At 42.2% G+C, this 20,150-nt stretch overlaps 1 non-coding gene across 1 annotated transcript; it reads left to right on the top strand.

The window, feature by feature from the left end:
* Positions 1 to 6,050: 6,050 nt before the first annotated feature.
* On the top strand, positions 6,051 to 6,122 carry TRNAG-UCC. Its single transcript has one exon. It is a non-coding gene; the product is annotated as a tRNA-Gly (tRNA).
* Positions 6,123 to 20,150: the final 14,028 nt, after the last annotated feature.

Here is a 20,150-nt window from a genome sequence, read left to right as displayed (position 1 = left end):
GACAGGCATATGGTCTTTGCATCAGGAATGTGCCTTTTCCTGTTCCTATTAAAATCTGCCCAAAATTGGCCAAGTTATTGGATTTTGCAAAATCTCATTTGGCAAATGTTCAGTCATGACTTAGAGTGTAGTAGCTAAAATCTCTAAAGATTGTGTCTATAATGAGCATGCTCCAGGCCTTCACAGCTTTCAGGGCTGATTGGACTGTGCATGTTCCATCCCGTTGGAGTGACTTTGCGTGCTTCAGGCCCAAGAGAACAGCAGCAAAGGCAATTCTAGGGGAAGTCTGCTGAGCTGGGCTGTGGTAAGGCCAGGCACTAGAACTGAGAGCAGAGAGCCTGTCTCTCCTGTGCTCTTTCAGTAAGAGACGGGAGGGCTCCAGGGAGGGTCCTAGCCCCCAGGCTCCAGCCCCAGTTCAAATGTCTGCACTACAATCTTACAGTCCCACAGCCCAAGCCCCGTGAGCTCGAGTCAGCTGTCACAGGCCAGCCGCGGGTGTTTAACTGTGTCTCAGTTCCCCATCTGTAAAATGGGAATACTATACTTCACATGAGTGTTGTGAAGATAAATTAATGTTTGTGAAACACTTAGATACAATTGCAATGGGCACCATAGACAGTGACAGATTAGCCACTAGGCCAATGTGGCCCATGCCCAGGGGCCCCGGACAACTGGGGGGCCCTGGAAAAATAGGTGCCCTCACACCCCGACCCCACTCCCTGGCAGCAGTGATGGGTTGGACAGGGGAAGCCCCAATGCCCAACCCCGATCCCTGGAAGAAGTGTCATTGCAGGAAGCCCCAGACCTGGCTGTGGCCCTGATACTGGAAGAGCTCTCACTACCTGCTGTGGCCTCAGGGCTGGGGGAGCTCTCACTCCTTACTGCAGCCCTAGGGCCATAGCAGGGGAACAGAGCTTCTCCAGTCTTGGGGCCGCAATGGGTGGGGAGTAGAAAGGAGCAAACAGGTTGCAGGGCCACAGGGCAGAATGGTGCGGGCCTGCAGAGAGAAAGGGCAGGGCTGTGGGCGAGGCTGCAGCTGGAAGGGGTGGGGAGGGGCCCTCCACTTGCTCTGACCCAGGGCCCCACGAAACCTTAATCTGCCCCTGACCATAGAAGCACCCAGGAGGAAATTAAATATTTCTATCTCCAGACCAAGGTTTGAATAGTGTGCAGTAAATAAGGCCTATGGTTACACACTGAATAATGAGAAGAAAACAAAATATAGAATGGCTGCTCATTAAGTGAGCACCATCTATCCTGTGCACTGAAGTAAGCAGGAGTTCTGTAGAAAAAATAGTATGTGATAATGTAATTAAAGACTGTGATCATGTAATGAAAGACTGTATGATAATGTATATGCACAAGGGAACTGACTTAAGTTTGCACGTGCAACCTTAATTCTGGCATTTTCTAACTTTTGAATACGTTACTTTGAAACTTCAATTTCTTTTAGTGTAGCTTTTTGAGTGTGATATTGGATATAAATTACAAAACCAAATAAATAGCTGCCACCCCCCCACATTGTTTTTACTTTTCCTACAAGACAGTTGATGTTTAAAAAACGCATCTTGAATTCTATATGTTAGCCTAATGTGATGGTGTTAAGCATGGAACAAAGTAGATTTAAAAAGCTAAAGTAAAATAATATAAAAGGAATTGGAAGGTAGTGCTGAATCCATATACAACAGTCAAATAACATATTTTTGCAAAGAGTGTTTTTGTTTCATGTTTTGAACAGTGAAACATTTGAAATATCTTATAGACTTTAAGGTCAGAACGGACCAATGTGATCATCCAGTCTGACCTCCTGCACAAAGCAGGCCACAGAACCCTACCCATCCACTTCTATAACAAACCCCTAACCTATGTCCGAGTTATTGAAGTCCTCAAATTGTGGTTTGAAGACCTCAAGCTGCAGAGAATCCACCAGCAAGTGACCCATGCCCCACGCTGCAGGGGAAGGCGAAAAACCTCCAGGGCCTCTGCCAATCTGCCCTGGAGGAAAATTCCTTCCCGACCCCAAATATGGCGATCAGCTAAACCCTGAGCACGTGGGCAAGACTCACCAGCCAGCAGGAAAGAATTCTCTGCAGTAACTCAGATCGCATCCCATCCAACATCCCATCACCGCCCACATGGCATACTTATCTGCTGATAATCAATGATCAATTGCCAAAATTAAGCCATCCCATCATACCTTCCCTTCCATAAACCTATCAAGCTTATTCTTAAAGCCAGATATGTCTTTTGCCCCCACTACTCCCCTTGGAAGGCTGTTCCAGAACTTCACTCCTCTAATGGTTAGAAACCTTCGTCTAATTTCAAGTCTAAACTTCCTAATGTCCAGTTTATACCCATTCATTCTTGTGTCTACATTGGTACTAAGCTTAAATAATTCCTCTCCCTCCCTAATATTAATCCCTCCAATATATTTATAAAGAGCAAGCATATCCCCCCTCAGCTTTCTTTTGGCTAGACTAAACAAGCCAAGCTCTTTGAGTCTCCTTTCATATGACAGGTTTTCCATTCCTCGGATCATCCTAGCAGCCCATCTCTGAACCTGTTCCAGTTTGAATACTTCCTTCTTAAACATGGGAGACCAGAACTGCACACAGTATTCCAGGTGAGGTCTCACCAGCGCCTTATATAACGGTACTAACACTTCCTTATCTTTGCTGGAAATACCTCGCCTGATGCATCCTAAAACCGCATTAGCTTTTTTAACAGCCATATCACATTGGCGGCTCATAGTCATCCTGTGATCAACCAATACTCCAAGGTCCTTCTCCTCCTCTGTTGCTTCCAACTGATGCGTCCCCAATATATATCTAAAATTCTTATTATTAATCCCTAAGTGCATGACCTTACTCTTTTCACTATTAAATTTCATCCTATTACTATTACTCCAGTTTACAAGGTCATCCAGATCTTCCTGTATGATATCCCGGTCCTTCTCCGTGTTAGCAATACCCCCCAGCTTTGTGTCATCCGCAAACTTTATTAGCACATTCCCGCTTTTTGTGCCAAGGTCAGTAATAAAAAGGTTAAATAAGATTGGTCCCAAAACCGATCCTTGAGGAACTCCACTAGTAACCTCCTTCCAGCCTGACAGTTCACCCTTCAGCACTACCTGTTGTAGTCTCCCCTTTAACAAGTTCCTTATCCACCTTTTAATTTTCATATTGATCCCCATCTTTTCCAATTTAACGAATAATTCCCCATGTGGAACCGTGTCAAATGCCTTACTAAAATCTTAATCTGTATAGAAAGAGAGGTATTCAAACATCTTTGTTGGGATTTTCAAAGCAATCTAATTCATTTACGTAATTAAAATTAATGGAAGATGTGAGTCTAGATTGCTTTGAAAATCTCAGATGTTGAGTATTGTTTGTGCACACTGTTATTCTTTTTTTTAAAAAAATCTACTAAATTTAGGTTTACTTTGTTGTTTAATTATTTATGGGCCTGAGCTTTATTCCTTGAGGATCCAAATGTTTCTGTGGCTTCTAAGGGAGAATTAGGTCCTCAAGGAACCCAAGATTGGGTCCAGAAATGGATGTTTAAAGTACTCTTCTGTGAGCACACTGATGGCAATTTATTGTTCCAAGTCCATAGTTTTATATACAAGATTTAAATTGAGATTTAATGTTCCTCACACTGTGGCCTAAACTATTTTCTCATTTACACTGATGCTGAATCATGAGTAAAACAAATTACGTCAGTGAAGTTCCCTGGATTTACATCAGGGTAAGCAAGAGTAGAATTTGGCCCACTGTGTATAAAGAAGGAACATTTTATCAGCATGTCACTTTCATTTTTATATGCTGTAGTTTAAGTACTTCCTTCACTTTCCATAAAACGGGATAAATACATTATGCAGCACAAATATTTTATATAACCTCAGTCATACGGAATGTTTTTTCCTTGTCTGGAGCTTTTTAAATCTCCAGATAGCTCATAAATTCTTACTTAGAATAATTACTTACCCCCTCTCTCTTTAATCACTTGTCCTGATCACATCCTCCTAGGGGAAAACCAGCAGTAGGGGACTAAAAGGGAAGAAATCACTGAGGTTCTCCTTGCGGAGTCTCTCTCCAGTTAGGTTATCAGGGAAGGGTAGAGTTTGTTTCCCACATAGAATAAGCTGTAGGGCCTGCTACAAATTCTGTTGATCCCTTGGGATCTGCTGGGTCACGGGAGATCTGCAAGAAGCTAGGGCAATCCATATGGAGGCCCTTCTCCTTCATACTGCTCTGGGACTGCAGTGCTTCATGTCTATCTCCTTGGCAGTGCTCCCCATGCTGCCAGGACTTCTGAAATTGATGGCTGGCTCCATAATCTCTTTAAAGGAGGGGATCCTCAGCAAGAATGTGGGAGGGGGAGAATGGAGCAGTGATACAGCCTCAGGCTCTTTTAGAGGGAGGCACTGGTATTCTAGGCTCAGTTCTGGTTTCACTGGCAGCTGCAGCTTAGTGGAATGTAAAATTGGTCCTTTCAGTTTGTTTTATGGTATTTCATGGTTTTTTATTTTATTTTGTTTTCCATATGCAAAGCACAAAACATGCATGTTCCATCTAGGTGACTTTTATCTTAGAATAGGGAAGATGAAGTAAGAACAAATAGAAGCTCTCCAGAAGTCAGAAAGTTGGCCAGGTCTCACTCTCTATCTTCTTTCTTTCTATTACCGTAGTGCGTTAGAGCCTTAATTATGGACCAGGCTCCCACTGTGCTAGGTGCAGTACAAAAAAGACTGTCCTTGTCTCAAAGGACTTGCAATTTAAGTAAAAGGCAAGAGACAACAAAATACTATTTCAGCAGCCAGGCAAATTTCTTACATTTAGTATGCAGAAATCAGAATCATAGCTACAAACAGTACTGTGATTCTAAGTAGTGCTTATCTTGTAATGAAAGAGGTGCTGGGGCTCAAGCAATTTTTTTACATTCATAACTGATGCAGGAAACCCAGAGGTGCCAGGGCCAGGGCCGGCGCTACCATTTAGGTGACCTAGGCAATGGCCTAGGGCGCCAGAATTTTTGGGGGGCGCTATTTTGCTGGGGGGCAGCACGCAGGTCCAGTGGACCTACCGCAGTCATGCCAGCGGACGGTCCGCTGCTGGAAAGGCTCCGGTGGAGCTGCCGCAGTCATTTCGGCGGACCGTGCGCTGGTGTAAAGGCTCCGGCGGACCTACCGCAGTCATGCCTGCAGCGCACCGCCCGCCGGCATCACTGCGACAACTCCACTGGAGCCTTTCCAGCAGCAGACCATCCGCCGGCATGACTGTGGTAGGTCCACTGGACCCGCGGGGGGCGGCGAAATGGCCGTCCGCCTAGGGCGTCAGAAACCCTGGCGCTGCTCCTGGCCAGGGCTATGAACTCCCAAGCCTAGAGGTGTCAAGAGCTCAGCTCCGGCAAGCCCTAGCGCAAATTAAGCACTGCTTCTAAGAAGTCTAAAACAAAGAATTAGAAATTGCAAGACTGTTGAAGGAAATATACATTAGACTATTTTCTTCATTTCTCCTTGATCTAATTACACATTTGTCAGCTGAAATCCTGGCTTATTCCAGTGCAACACCATTAGCTCATTAAAACCATTGTTAATCTTGTGGAGGCTGCACACATTCAGGCCTTGGTCACACTGTAATTGAAACCATGGTAGCAATAACTGTGGTATTACTGCTTATCAAGATTCTGTTTATCTAATGTAATTATAGTATAAAAGATTGCACACCATGCATATGTCAGTTGTTCATAATTACACCTGTTCCTTCATGCTAGTACTGAGTGCTGCCTCAGAAACATTTTCATCTTTAGTTTTTCACGGTATGTATTCAAACATTTCTCTGTAGTTCTGCAGTTACAATTGTAATCAGTTACAATGGAATGTCTCTTTGTTTTGTTAGAAACTTTGGAAAGAAGTTTAAATGATAGCCTAAGGTGACCAATAGAGAAAGAGAGAGAGAGTGTGTGTGGTGGTGGTGTTTTTTTGACAGAAACAATATTGACAACTGTGATGGGGGTACCTACCCCACATAAGGCTTATAGGACCAGATGCATTGGTGGTATAGTGGTGAGCATAGCTGTTTTCCAAGCAGTTGACTTGGGTTCAATTCCCAGCTAATGCAATGATGTGATGTTTCCTCTGGTGGGAACTAGTTTAATAAGGCCTGTAGGCGTTGAAGTGGCTAGGCAGGCCAATTACTTGACCAGCCTGCACCTGAAGAAAGAGTCAGGGAGCAAGCCACTAATTGAAAATGGGCTCAGCTGGGCAGGAACAGGAGGGGCCTGTATAAAGTCCAGGAGCTGTGAGCAGCAAGAGGCTGTAAGGAAATAATCTATAATTGTTTTCTGGAAGGAGGAAGCTTGAGTTGGCAAACCCAGAAAGTGGAGGGAAACTAGATAAGTTGGTTGAAGACCAAGGAAACAGGGACAGCAAGCTGTAGACCTTGGCTATTTGTTATAAGGTCTCTGGGCTGGAATCCAGTATAGAGGGTGGGCCTGGATTCCTCTACCAGCCACTGGGAAGTGGCACAGAGCATTGGAGATATCAGCTGGATGGTGGGTCTGGAATGACTTTGATTTCCCTGGAAGAGGAGGATTTTAGTGATCTGTTTAGAAGGTCAAGCCCCAAAGAGTAAGCTGCAGCTCCAGGAGTGAGAGGTGAGCAAGAGAGACAATGGGTGGAGAGGATGGGTAGGAGGAGGTCTCATGTGCAGTGAGTGGGCCCTATGACAGCAATTCTCACAATTTAGCATGATTTTTTTTTTTGGTACTTAAAATCCTGGTCCTTGGAATTACATAAGAATCTCGCTCTCCCTCTTTTTTTAAAAAATAAGTAAGTTTCTAGTCCTGATTACAGAGAATAGTTTGAGAATGTACATCATACCTCTTAAAAAGCCAGGAGGCAAATACAGAGAACCCTTTGTTTATTTTAAAATCTGGGTGGGGTTGTGTGTTTTTTGACCATTTTTAGGGGGGTGACTTGTTGGGATTGGAAATACTGAAGAAGGGAAGTATGAGCTTTGGAGGTTGGTCTTGATTATATGTGAGGCTCTTTCCAGCCTACTTCTGTGTATTTAAACATAATTGGGCCTGATTCTCTTTAATACTAAGTCTCCTTTATGCAAGAAGCCTTTTCATAAATTATAAATGAGGCTCAGTCACTAACAAAGATCCAGTGTGGTTAAACTAGCCAGCGTGGACAAGTATATTGGTTGTAATTCTGTTTATAAAACCATGTTATACACTTTCATATATGTAGATCCAGTCATCTACCCAACAATGTTCAAACAAAGCTATAAGAACAATATTGTTCTCCATAATGATCGGGGAAGCTATATTAGAAATCTGCTAGCAACAATCATGCTTAAACATGACTGTTGCATGTATGCTTTCACCATAATGTGGGCAAAGCATGTTGGTATATGTCCTTCAAAGTATTCACCTGGCTATGAATCTGGAAAATGCCAGTCTTCTCAAGGTTAACTGCTGCAATGTCTTTTTTGATTGGAAATTCCTGTGCAGAAATTTTCACTTAACTATTACACTATATATCCCACAAATCTGGGGGTTAAATATGGACTATTTTAATCAGGAAGCATAAATTTAAGCTATGCATAAACCTACCAGTTAACCCCCCTGGAGCCCGGATCCTGCAATTGCATTCCCACAGACACATTCCCCTCAGCAAGGTACTGCATAGATGCAGAAACCGGCCTATGTCGATATAGTATGGATAGGGGTCTGTACACTAGCCTTGTTACATGTGCAAACTTCATAAACAAGAATATTGGATGGTCTTTTAGTCCTAAACTAATATCTGTTTACACTGGTTTCACATAAATGGCAAAAAAGTAAGTTAAATTACAGTACATAACTGGAACTCTATGTAGTTCTTTTGTTTGGAAAAAAGATATAGCAGGCCATATCTTGCTATCGATCTTCAGGCAGAGCCATATCAAAATCAATGGAGCGTTCTGCTTAGAAATTGTTGGCATGATGTGGTCCAGTGTCAGGCAACTGGAAATCATTAAACTGATGATCTAAGTGGCTTGTATGTGGGGGAGAAGCAGATATCGTGCACTTTTTATGACTTAAAAAATCATATTTCAGCTTTTTTTCCCATCACATCAGGGGCTCTGACAGGGCTGTGTTCTGCATTCAGACTAAATAATACAGAAAATTACTAATAGAGGCAGATTTTTCTTATAACAGATGAATTCTTAAAGCAAAGAGTCTGTTTTCTTAGTTGCACATTAAGTGTAATATAGTAAGAAATGTCCATTGGGTTTTGTTTGTTGTATGGCCAGACAGTTGGTATAGATTAAGTCTATGAAGTTTTAGAATGTTCTCAAGAAACTAGATGTTACTTTGTAAAATCTCTGAACAGTGGTGCTAGATTTTTAAATTTACTCTGGGTTTACACCAGTGTAACTGAGTAGAATTTGGCCCATGTCATGGAATTTGATGGCATGTGAGAAGTTGTATCAAATTATTGGTCCTTGTACATCGATGGCAATATTTTGGCTAGCACTTGCAATAAACCCATAACTAGTGGCTGAGACATGAGGCAGAAGTTAGTTTTGCTATTCAAAATATCTCAGAAGGCTTGCAGCCCAGAACCACAAATGGTAGGAATCATGAAAGGGCTATTTTAGGATTCAGGAGACCAGGGTTGCATGTTTGTGTGTGTGATTTAGGTTCCTGAACCCCCTGCAGGTTATTCCTGCTCATAGGTTCCAAGTCAGAAAAGGCATCCTTAATCAGAACAGCACTTAAGCATGTGCTTAACTTTAAGCCTGTTCATAAGTGTTTTCCTGAGTATTGATGGATAGAACCATGTGCTTTCCTGAATCATGGCCTTAGTAGAGATTGTATGAGGGGGCTGTGGGTGAGGGCTGGTCTTGGGCAGAGTACAGATACATAGAAATTCTCATTTTGCAGCACATCAGAATTGCTGAGTGATCACAAAGTATTCATCAAATTTTGTTCACAAAATGTCCATAAGTCAGTTTCCAACTCCTGAAATTATTCATTATTCAAAACTAAGAATTTCCTTGCAGGATTATTCCTTGGGTGATCAGTTCCTAAACCATTTGCTGCAAATACTCAGTTTTCAAACTTCAAAATTCACACTTCAGTGTTTAGCTATACAAGTCATGTGGTGGTATTTTTGTTCCGGGGTAGGATGATTTTCATAACCAGCCAACACTGCGAATTGCAAATCACAAATTAATATACAAATCAAAAACAATTTTCAGCAAATGTTCAAGGATTTGAGATTAAAATTTGCTTTTTGTACCAATGTTCATGAAGCCCGAGCGCTTCAAGTGAACATGGAAGTGTTTCAAACATGGTGGAATTATTTTAAAATTTGAACAATATTCAGTTTTCCTTCATTATTTATTCAATTATGGGGGTTCATTATGTCTCAGCAGTAACAGCTAAAATGTTGCACTAGATTAACGAAAGCCAATCTACATAATTTGTTGGCAATTCAATTCAGAAGAGATTCCTCAGACTGAAGCTCCAGTCCATACATGTGTATGCAGGTGCTTAATTTTACTCATGTGAGGAGTCCTCAAAGTATTGTGTTTGCAAGATTGGGACTGATGTATATTTTCTGATTTGAATTTTTTTAATTCATTCAAGACAGGGAGGATAATAGTTTTTTCCTCTCTCTAACTTTAATACTTTGTTCATTGCAGAAATAGCCACGTAATTCTTAGCAGAGCTATTTTAATTCTGGTTAAAATTTTTAACTACACTCAATAGCCAAATTTAAGGATACTCCAAGCCTTTGGCTGCTTTTGTTATGTCTCATTATTTTACTTATACAGTTCCTAAATAACATGTGGTGAAATTCACATGTAGAGTTATGTGTCAAAGCAAGGCACCATTTAGAACTGGCACAAAAGGCTGCACTTGGGAGTTGTGGGTAAAGCAGCCATTAAAAGGTACCCACTACACAGTGCAGAAAGGGCATCCCTGAAGGTCTCCCTGCATAGGGTTAGACTGGGGACAGACCAGAGGAGAGGAATACAGATCCATGTTTTCAAAGGTCCCATAGCCTTTACACAGCTGACTAAACTTGGGCAGAAGGGATATTATCCAGCCTACATGCTGGAATAGCAGCTGTGAAGGGAAGAGGAGCTGTGCAGCGGTCCTATATCCTTACTTCAGTTTGAGGGATGGATTCAGACATCCGTCCACACAGAGCTTGAACACTTGAGGTCTATGTGGTTGGAGTAAAATATACTGCATGTGCAATTTGTATGATGATTTATTAAAGGCTTACACTCCTCCAGAGTAAATTAAGATCTTGGAAATATATTTTCTTGCATTTAAAATATTTGTGGAAATAGCTAAATTTTAACAGAAAATAAAATGCACTAAATTGCAAGTGCTATAAAATGTATCATTTGGGAATGATGGTGTTTCTAGCATTGAGATTAATAGAATGCTATATAATTGTTGTAATGGCTCCACCTAGTGAGTGTTTTTGTCACTTCCTATAGATTATTTGGCGCTCTGTTTTCTTCAAATTAAATGTAGCAAGTCTTTTGATATCTGCAGAGCTTTGACTGGTCAGGCAAAGCATTTACCTCTACTTAATATTATAAATCATGTGTGGTTTTTCGTATGAGTTGTAAAAGTAGAGTCCTGACCACCCATAGTCATTAAACTTCTCTTGACTCTTTTTATATTAGTAGTTAGTTCTAGTGTCTGGCCAAGGGCCAAGTTCTCACTTACGATACATTCATCCACCCTTAAGGGCCTGATCCAGTTCTCATCGGGCCATGTTTATTATTGCAGTATAGTACCTTAGCATCACCTAGGCATTCTTCACCAGCAAGAATCCCTACTCCCAATGCAGGAAATATAAGGCTTCTGTCCTGCAAAGGTGTCTGCCATTATGGACCCTTATACTCATATGGAATCCCATTGTTTTCAATGAGAACATAGTGGAGTAAAGGCCTGTGCTGGAATCCCTTTGCTGGAATAGGACTCGCATAGACAATACACAGAAAATGGAGTGAAACAAATGGGAACCATTATTAAGCTATTAGTCTCTATTGCCATCCAGATCCCAACATTTACCTAATTTATGACTTCTTTTATAACTAACCCTATTTTTCCCAATCCTGACTACTAAACTTTATTTTCTAGCTGTCTACAATACCCAATAGTTACACTTTGTAGACAAAGTACCCTTTCATTATGAACAGCAGGTGTTCTCCCACTTTGTGTTCGCTGCTGGCCCAACTTCACACAGCAACACCTAGTCAGTCTCCAGTGCCTTTACCACACAATCTCCTGCCTTTGGACAAACTATCAATAAGAGCAGGAGTGATACTAAGCATGTTTGCATCAGTGTCCTGACAAAATTCCCGCTGCGGTAATTACACTGTACTCTAATCCCCCCTGCAGTTTCAGTGGGATGCAATGATAGTCTTTACCTCTTGTCCTAAACAATGGTGTAGTGGTGCTATGTTGTGTCCTACCCAAGAGGTGGGTATACTGCTTTTGAAGCTTATTAAAAACAAAAATTAGGGGGAAAAAGTGTCTTAACCAGCTTAATTCACTTTTGATGCTGCCCTGTGTCATCGTCCCAGAGAGGGACTTTACTCCTGGAGGAGGAGATGTGGTGTTTGCATCATTGTTCTCCACCATGATATGCTATTGGAAGAGAAGCTTTAAACTGTGGTCAGAATTCTATAGAAGTCTTGCTGGTGGAGGTTGCTGCCCAGTAGATGTGTGAATAAATGAATCCTCCAGCATCCCTGGTTGTGTTCCTTCTTCCATTAGTATCACCTACTTTCTGTGATACACTGACCAGCTACAGGGCACAAGGGCACGGTAGTGACACCTTATACCATAGCAAATGCCTGCTGGGTGGATTTTTGCCACCAACAGCCAAAGGGGAATGTTATTAAGAACTTGCCCACTGTTTGATTTGCTGGGGGAAAAGGGGAAACTGAGGTAGTGGACAGGCCTGAAGCCAGAGTGGGTAAGTCCCTCCTACGTGAATCAAAATCAGCTGTTACAACTTGCCAACTCTTGTGGCTTTTTATTGTGATTCTTATGGTGTTTTTTTTCTTAAATTTCCACATTAGCTGAATGACACTGCATGTGACTTTCTCCAGGTTAAATTCTTTTCCCACCTACCTGCCCCTCAAAAAAGATAGATAAAAAAATCCATTGTTCTGTATTCTCCTCCCCATTCAAATCCACCTGTTTTGTATTCTTCTCACCCAAATCAATGCACCCGTCCATACTCACCAGTTTTGATTTACCATCATGCTTATAGCTGCCAAATGTTGTGTAGCTTTGTGTGAGATTTCTCATAGTTACTGACTTCTCCCTTGGGGTGGCCTGGAGCAGTGGCAAAGAGACCATCCTTCTGCTAAAGCCTGGGGTTTTGTGAGTATTTGTAGAAGCTACGGAGAAGCTTAACTGAGATTGTTAGGGGCAGTGTCCCCCCATTCTGCCTCCACTTTGATTTTCTCAGTGTTATGCCCCCCCACTGGGAAGCTATTTGTCATATTTAGGGAGTTCAGAGAACTTCCTGGAGGTGTTTGAGTGAAGACAGTACATTCAGAGGAAGGCACAGAGCTTTAATGTTGCATGGCTTTGGTTTTATCTCTTTATGCTTTCACACTGAATACTGTTCCCCATTCAGCTCCTTTCCCAGAGGTGTAGCTAAAATGGTGCAAGTGGTGCAGCCATGCCAGGACCCACAAGTTTATGGTGTCCCAACCAGACAGAGCAGCACTCCACCACTTCACTCAAATTTGGCCCTGCCGACCCTTCATCAGACACTGGAACCACTAGGTTAAATGTGACTCCCAGTGTGACCAGATGCACAGGGAGGTGCCACTGCCACTTGCCCCTATGTTATGACAGGGAGATGGCAGAGCCCAATTTGAGCAGCACTGCAACCTGATGCATGGTGTCACAGCACCACTCACACTTGCTCTGGTTGCCCTTCCATCATGACAGAGGGAAGGTTGGGCTGAACCTGAGTGGGGCTGTGACCAGGTGCGCCAGTTTGCAATGCCAGTCATCACTCAAATTTGGTTTGTGCTGTGTGAGTGTGAGCTGGGTGATGGGAGCAAATGGAGCTGCTGTGTGGCCAGGATTGGGAGGTGATGCCTTTGCCCATGATGAGAGCAGAGGGCTGAGTTGGGGAGTACCGGTGAATGGCTAGGATGGTCCCTTAACCTCCTGCATTCAAGTCGCGCTTTCTCCATGATCCACCAGGGGATACATTGAGAGCACTGGAGAGACAACCTTTTCCTCTTTCAGATCTGGCAGTCCAAGCATCCATGGTGGCTAGGAGGAGCAAATGCAGGAAAATTACTGCTTCCTTTTGCAGCATGCTAATTGTATGAACTCCCAGCTGTGCTGCCAGGATGTATGATGGGGAGGGGCAGTTGAGTATCATGCCTGATGTGTGAGGCACACAAGTCTGCAGTAAGCTTCTTCCCCTAGACACTTGGAGGCTTCCCTATCATGCAGCTGTTCTCTGCAACAGCAGTAGCTGTAGTGGCAGATGGGTATCCAGCAGCCTCTGTTACCAATGCCTGGCAGGTCACTGGCTGTGAGGTGCTTGGATGGGTGTGATCCTCTTTGTTAGTGGACTGAGTGGAAGCCAGGGATGAGTCCTCTTTAGTTCTTCAGGTAGGTGGATCTCTTCTGACTTCTGGCTTTTCCTGGACCTGTGTTTGGAAGTCTCTTAGAGGAGTATGCTTCCCCTTGCTGGATGAGGAAGGGTGGCAACAGGAGAAGGAGCCCAGAACCTCACTCCTCAAACTAATCTTCATATTCCACATTGGGGTTAGGCAGATAGTCACTGGTAAGGAGAGAGGGAGGGTACATCTGTCTACTGCAAGACAACAGAAGCTCCAGGAAAACCAATTAATCCTGCTGCCTCACATCTTCCTTATTGTTTATTACTGTAAAACCTTCGCCTCCTAGTAGGGTGCAGGTAATACATTGTGTATCCACAATGTACTCATACTTATGTGGAATGGGTGTGTATGTAGGAGGAAGGGAGTTCCCTTGGTAGCAACTGAGTGAGAAGCAGCCAGTTCAGTCACAGCCTCAAGGGTTAAAAGTGAGCAGAACTAGTGTCTGAATTTTGGGGCAAGCTGCATAACAATTGTGTGGTGGGGTTGTTGTACTCCTAGCCGAACTGATTTCTTATTCACCTGTGATTACACAGGACTATGGAGAGGACCATCTTAAGAATTTTGGGTATGGTTAGTGAGAGGACACACATCCACTTTATGAAGTTTGGGGTGAAGGTCTAGATTAGTAGCAAGCACCTTCTCCCATGAATCTCTGTGTGAGGAGGAGAAGCAAAGGAGCAAGTTAACAACGCCTTCATTCAGGTAGTGTTGGCCTGTGGCCTAATTTGCTTTGTGTGTTTTGAGCCTTTGTGGTTTGTGTTTTCAGGCTTTCTCTAACGAGGCAGGGTTGAAACCTTTTAAAATAAAAGCTGAGGTTCTTGCATAAACATGATTCCAGGAGCCCCAGCCTTAAGAAAAACACCAAATATGACACTTAGTAGAGCCACTGTGATGGGGTGGGCCCAATCAGCTCATTAGGCTGCAAAAGGGAGTTTTAAAAAGCTGGAGGCAGCTAATTAGAAAAATTCACCTGTGAGAGACAGATGTAGGGCTTCTACAAAAGAAAGGAAACTGGAAGCAGATGGGGCTGTAAGGCAGTAGCCTACAGTCACTACCTGGGAGGACGGAGCTTGGGCTGGTTAATCCAGAAAGATGGGAGGTCAGATAAACAGGAAAACAGCAGCGAGGGATAGGATCCTACAGACTGTGCTGATTGTTATAGGATCTGTGGGCTGGAACCCAGTGTAGGGCCTGGGTTCCGCTATGAGTCACTGGGAAGTGGTGCAGGGCATTGGAGATGTCAGCCAGTCCGCTGGTCCAGAAGAACTTTCCCTTCCCCAGAAAGGGAGGACTTTAGTGACCTGCGCCAAGTCATAAACAAAAAGCTATAACTTCATGAGTGAGGGGCCACAGGTTGAAAGATGACAGGTAAATACACCACCAGAGGAGGCCAGCATGTAGCCAGAGCTCATGCCAGAAGAAGGTGCCACCAGCAGTGAGTGAACCCTGTCACAGTCAGCAAATGTGCAACTTGTTAGGGAATTACTAAAGTGTTACCTGTGACAAATTCATTTTGAGGTAAATCCCAGAATACTCATGCAAATGAACTATGGGTAGAAATTCTTAGGTCTGTGTGAACTGAAGCAACCAAATAAACTTTAAAATCGACACATGCTCCCAACAAAATGGGAACAAACCAGCCCTTCGTAAGAACTTTCTGGTTTGTGACAAAGCACTGTAATACTTAGCTTAAGTATAACCTACTTATTGTCCTTGGTTTATAAAATACACAGCTAAGAATGCCATAATGCTATTTGCCTTTTCCCATGGGAAAAGGCAAGATTGTTTTGCCAGCAAAACAATCCTATTCAATTCAATGGTTATGTCCACTTACACTTCAGTTGAATTTCTTTCAAAGACTCAAAAGTAATATGGTAGTTAAAAGTACTTTATGCATTTTTTCTATTGAGCACTAATAGTTAACTTATTTTCAATAACAGACAAAAGCCTAAGCTATGCTCTAAACACTACATATAAACATTTTATTGCATTTGATGTGCTAGCTCCGTCAGCTAGGTATATTATGGGTAAACATTAAGAAGGCTAAAGACCACCTCTTGCTGCTCTTTCCCCCATACCCCTTGCCCCAAGACAAGTGACAAAACACCCATTGACTTCAGTGGGAGCAAGAATTATTCTATTATTGCTCAAATGAAAAAATCTATGTTCCTTTGGTTCTCTCTTCTATCCAAAAGAGTGTTAGAAGATTGTTCCATGAAAGTCTAGTGTAAGAAGGGTATCTGGTATAACTTTGACAATTGCTTTAAACTGAGCAACTAAAATGGGGTGCCTTAGTCCTATTGAAGTTATGCCAAAGGGATTTCTGTGCACAGAGCACTAGTAGGATCAGGACCATAAACAAAATGCTCTGCTGTAACAATTTTAGTTCTTATTTACATAACTGGCCATCCTTAACTAGGGTCAGATCACTCCCTCCCAGGGTAAAAGAGTAAAGTGAGGAGGAGACTCCATAAGGTTACCTTGTAAAGTTTCTCTGACATTGTTCCATCAGGAGTTATTCTGGGTTGTGGGGAACCCCCTGAGTTGTAGGTCCAGGCCCTGCAGGTCCTAGGGGATCCACAAATGATGAGGGTCTCATGCTGGCTCTTCTCTCTGGGAAAGATCCATAGAAAGGCCATGGTTGGTTGGTTTGTTTTTTTGTTCAGGTTTTTTTTTTTTTTTGGCATATTCCATAGGTGTGTGGTTTGTGGGTTTTTTTAATAGAATGTAATTAAGAATTATAACTTTGCTATGCCATTTTATAGGATGGTTCAAAAACCCCTACAGATGGCTGGATCTTTCTATAGAACTTTTGACTACATTCTGTTGGACTCTATTATTTTATTCCTACTGAATTCTATAGGGCTTCTCTAGAATTATGCCTGTTCCCCTGTCTCCATGGCAGTTCTAATGGAACAAGACTATAGCGTACTCCCTAGCTGTGACTCACTTTACTAGCATGGTGATGCCCTGCAGAAAAGGTAGCACAGTCTTTTCCTAACTAGTCTCAGCAGTCCTGCTATGTGCCCCAACCCCTTCAAGAGGGTCCTGCCCCTGGCTTGCTCCATTGTCACACAATCTCTGCAAAAACAGACTATTGAGATGAGACAGTGCCATGGACACAGCTGACTTCCCCTTCTTCCATGTAGAATGGGTGTGTTCCATGCAGAAGGTGTGGAAAGGTTCTTCTATGTGCAAAATCTGGGGTACAATCAGGTGCAGAGTTCTGGGTTTTTTTAAACCATTGGAGTTTGAGCCATAGGTCTATAGCATTCACTTTAATTTGATTTCCCATGCAACTATTACACTTCTGGAGATGGTCCAAATTTAATTTTGGTGTCCTTTATTTAAATTAGGCTAAAAACCATAGAAGGGGGACACTTAGCACCTTGGTGAGTTGCAAGATGATAAATGACAGTATATCAAATAGATGTTTCTATTAAAATAAAAGGATCTGAATGAATAATACTATATACAGTGCATGTCAAATTCTACCAGAAGGGTGTGTGATGAATTCACTGCATGTTCAGGCCGCCAGAATGAGCAATTTCAATAATTTCACGTCTTGTGTGAGCAAACAATAGTAGACTGCCAAATGCCAGTCAGCTGAGAGTCATGCTTTCAGAAACAAAGAAATAGCATTTCTCAGATTAGGTATTGGACATTTTCCCTCCATCTCTTAATCATCTTTTATATGCTGGAAATAGTTAAATATTATACAACAGATGGCTAAAGAAAGAACATCTGAAGAAAACTGTTCATCTGCAGTCAAACTTTCAAAAGTGGCCACTGAGTTGAGATGCTTCACTTCAAACACCTTGACTATGATTTTCCGTAATAGGTAGCATAACACTTCAAACACACTGTGACCAACAAACAAAAAAACCTAAAACAAAATATTTGCCTTAAGAGAACATTAAGGTTGCAAAGCCAGGCACTCAAACTAAGAGATGCCATAACTGAAGTTACCCAATCATTCTGACCAACATCATACAGGAAGTCTGTGGCACAAAGCCAGGAATAGAACCCTACTCTCCTATAACCCAGTCCAGTGCCTTAACTATAATAGAACATCCTTTCTCTTCTTGCGACCCTGTGCACTGAGTGAGGCAGTAAGTTCTGTGATCAGGTAAGTAAAGATATCAATGCTCACATACAAGGAAGCTAAAGTAAGATTGCATGGATGCAGGGTTCCACCTGCATGAAACAGTTGCAGGATCAGGGCCTAACGATGAGACTAGTCAAGTATAACAGCTAAAAAAAGCTGTATGATCACTATGTGGTAAAATGGTGATGCATGCAAATAATTGACTATAATTACTTGAGTGCCTTATATAGGCCTACTAAGGGATGGGAAGAGAGAAACATTAAGTGACACATCTGCTAAATGAACACTCACCATCAGTAAAAAGCACTGGAATTTATCTTGCTGAATTTGACTTAAAAAATTTATAGACACTTATCTCATTCCTTGACAAAACACTAAACGTACAGCAAGATGCATCAGAACTGACACACAAAGTACAAAAAAATCCCTAAAAACCGCTCTCCAACACAACCTCTTTGCATACCCATTCAAAAAACTGGCTCCAGTGAATGTAGGGATCCATCTGCATGCAGCTCCTTTCAGGATGAGAGTCTTGTTAATTACACCAATGGAGAGGACTGGATCTCTTACTATGGTAAGAGTGTCAGGTGCTTCCAGAGCATGTGAATTGAAGTTCCATGTCATCCATACCTCCATCTATATGACTCCAGCATATCTCGGAGCATTTAGTATGTGTTTGTTAGATTGTCAAGTGAATAATACATCAGCATTAACTGCTTGTTAGTTTATTGGAGCCACAATAAATCCCTCGATATAATCTGAGACAATGTTTTATTACTAATTTCTGACCCCAATTTTCCCTCACCCCATTTTTGGAATAGTTTCTCTGTAGGGAATCTGATAGTCCATAAAGATTCTGTCTAGTGCAATGTTTTATGGTATTAGTCACATCTAGTACTATCCCAAAGGTGTAACATTGCTGTTTACCTTTTCTCAGATGCAGACATACAACTACATTGCAAGTATAATATAGGTAGCAGTGTCCACTTTGGAAAAACTTTGCACGGCAGATGAGATTTCCTGTCTCCATTCTGCCAGTAAGAAGCTGATTTTATTCTATATTTGGATATAAGAGGCAGATATTTATATTTAGTGCTTATTTTGAACCAGAGTATGGCCAGCATAGCTGAGATAGATGCCCATAAATTAGAACTTTCCACTGGTAAGAATTGTGTTAGCCTATGCTAGTCTTTGTATCGATTTTACATAACCCAAGTCCTGTGTCAAAGTGCTTTTGTTTTGCCTGCTTACAGAAAATTAGGAGTTTTGTTCAGATTGGGGGAAAATGCTATTTTTGATAGCATCCTAAGGAGCCAATTTATTTTGATGAGGCTTGCATGCCATGCACCACTAACATACATTCTTCTCAAAGTAGTTCCTCTTCTCTTAAATTTTTCCAGGGAAGGTAAAACACTTGACACTTTCTGTGGGGGAGGAGATACTTTATCTTTAATGAACCAGAAGACTAGAAAGATGGAATTTAAAGAGGGGGAAAGACAAGATAGCAACTAGAATTATGTAACTTTTAAAGTGTGATGGACAATAATGCTGACTTAGACACTGCTTATGCCTCTCACTTATCATGCTAAGAGTTTGAGACATTGATCTTAAACTATGTCATAAAGAAACCTAATCAACCTATCTAGAACTAGATAGTAACTTTGTCATAAGCCCTGTGTATGGGGTGTTGTGTAGCTTTGCCACCCAGGATTGGCACAGGGAAGGAATCATGGCTCTGAGCCACAATTCCCAGTAGCAAATTTTCTGCTCCTGTGTTGGCTCAGGTCTGCTGGCCAGTATATTGTGGGGGGTGAAGTCAAGGCTCTACCTAGTTCCCACATGCTTTTTACCCTTCACCTCAGAAAAGGAATGGCAGGTGTGTGGTGCCTTCTTAATTTTGTCCACTCAGGGTCATGGTCCAGGAAGGCTGTGTAGGAGTGCGAGGGAGGGTTTTACTTGCCACGTGGTCTTTATGTGCCTGGACAGCATACCCCATCTAACCCCTAATGTTACTGTACATATGATCTATGTACCTTTTGTCATACATTTAGCTGAACCCTAAAACACTCAGGTCATCCAAAAGACTGGGGAACCTATGTCATATGCTGATAGTTAATGGAGTTCTAATTAACTTGACGGATAGTCTGCAGAACTTGAGTAATACAGGGTGTTGCTCTGGATTCCTGTCTGACCAGTTTTGCAAGGTATGGTAAGGAAATACCTATGGCTTCTTGGGACTTGCAGGGCAGCAGGGAGGTTTTACAGAGCCCAGGATCTTACCTTACATTCTACTTTCTTCCCTCCCTGATACTTCACCTCTCAAAGTCCTCTCTTTTTTTCACCAGCTTGTT

This window comes from Gopherus evgoodei, chromosome 5, assembly GCF_007399415.2.
Source record: "Gopherus evgoodei ecotype Sinaloan lineage chromosome 5, rGopEvg1_v1.p, whole genome shotgun sequence".
Classification (NCBI taxonomy): domain Eukaryota; kingdom Metazoa; phylum Chordata; order Testudines; family Testudinidae; genus Gopherus; species Gopherus evgoodei.
The sequence above is the reverse complement of the archived record's forward strand: the minus strand, read 5'-3'. Positions and strand labels throughout refer to the sequence as shown.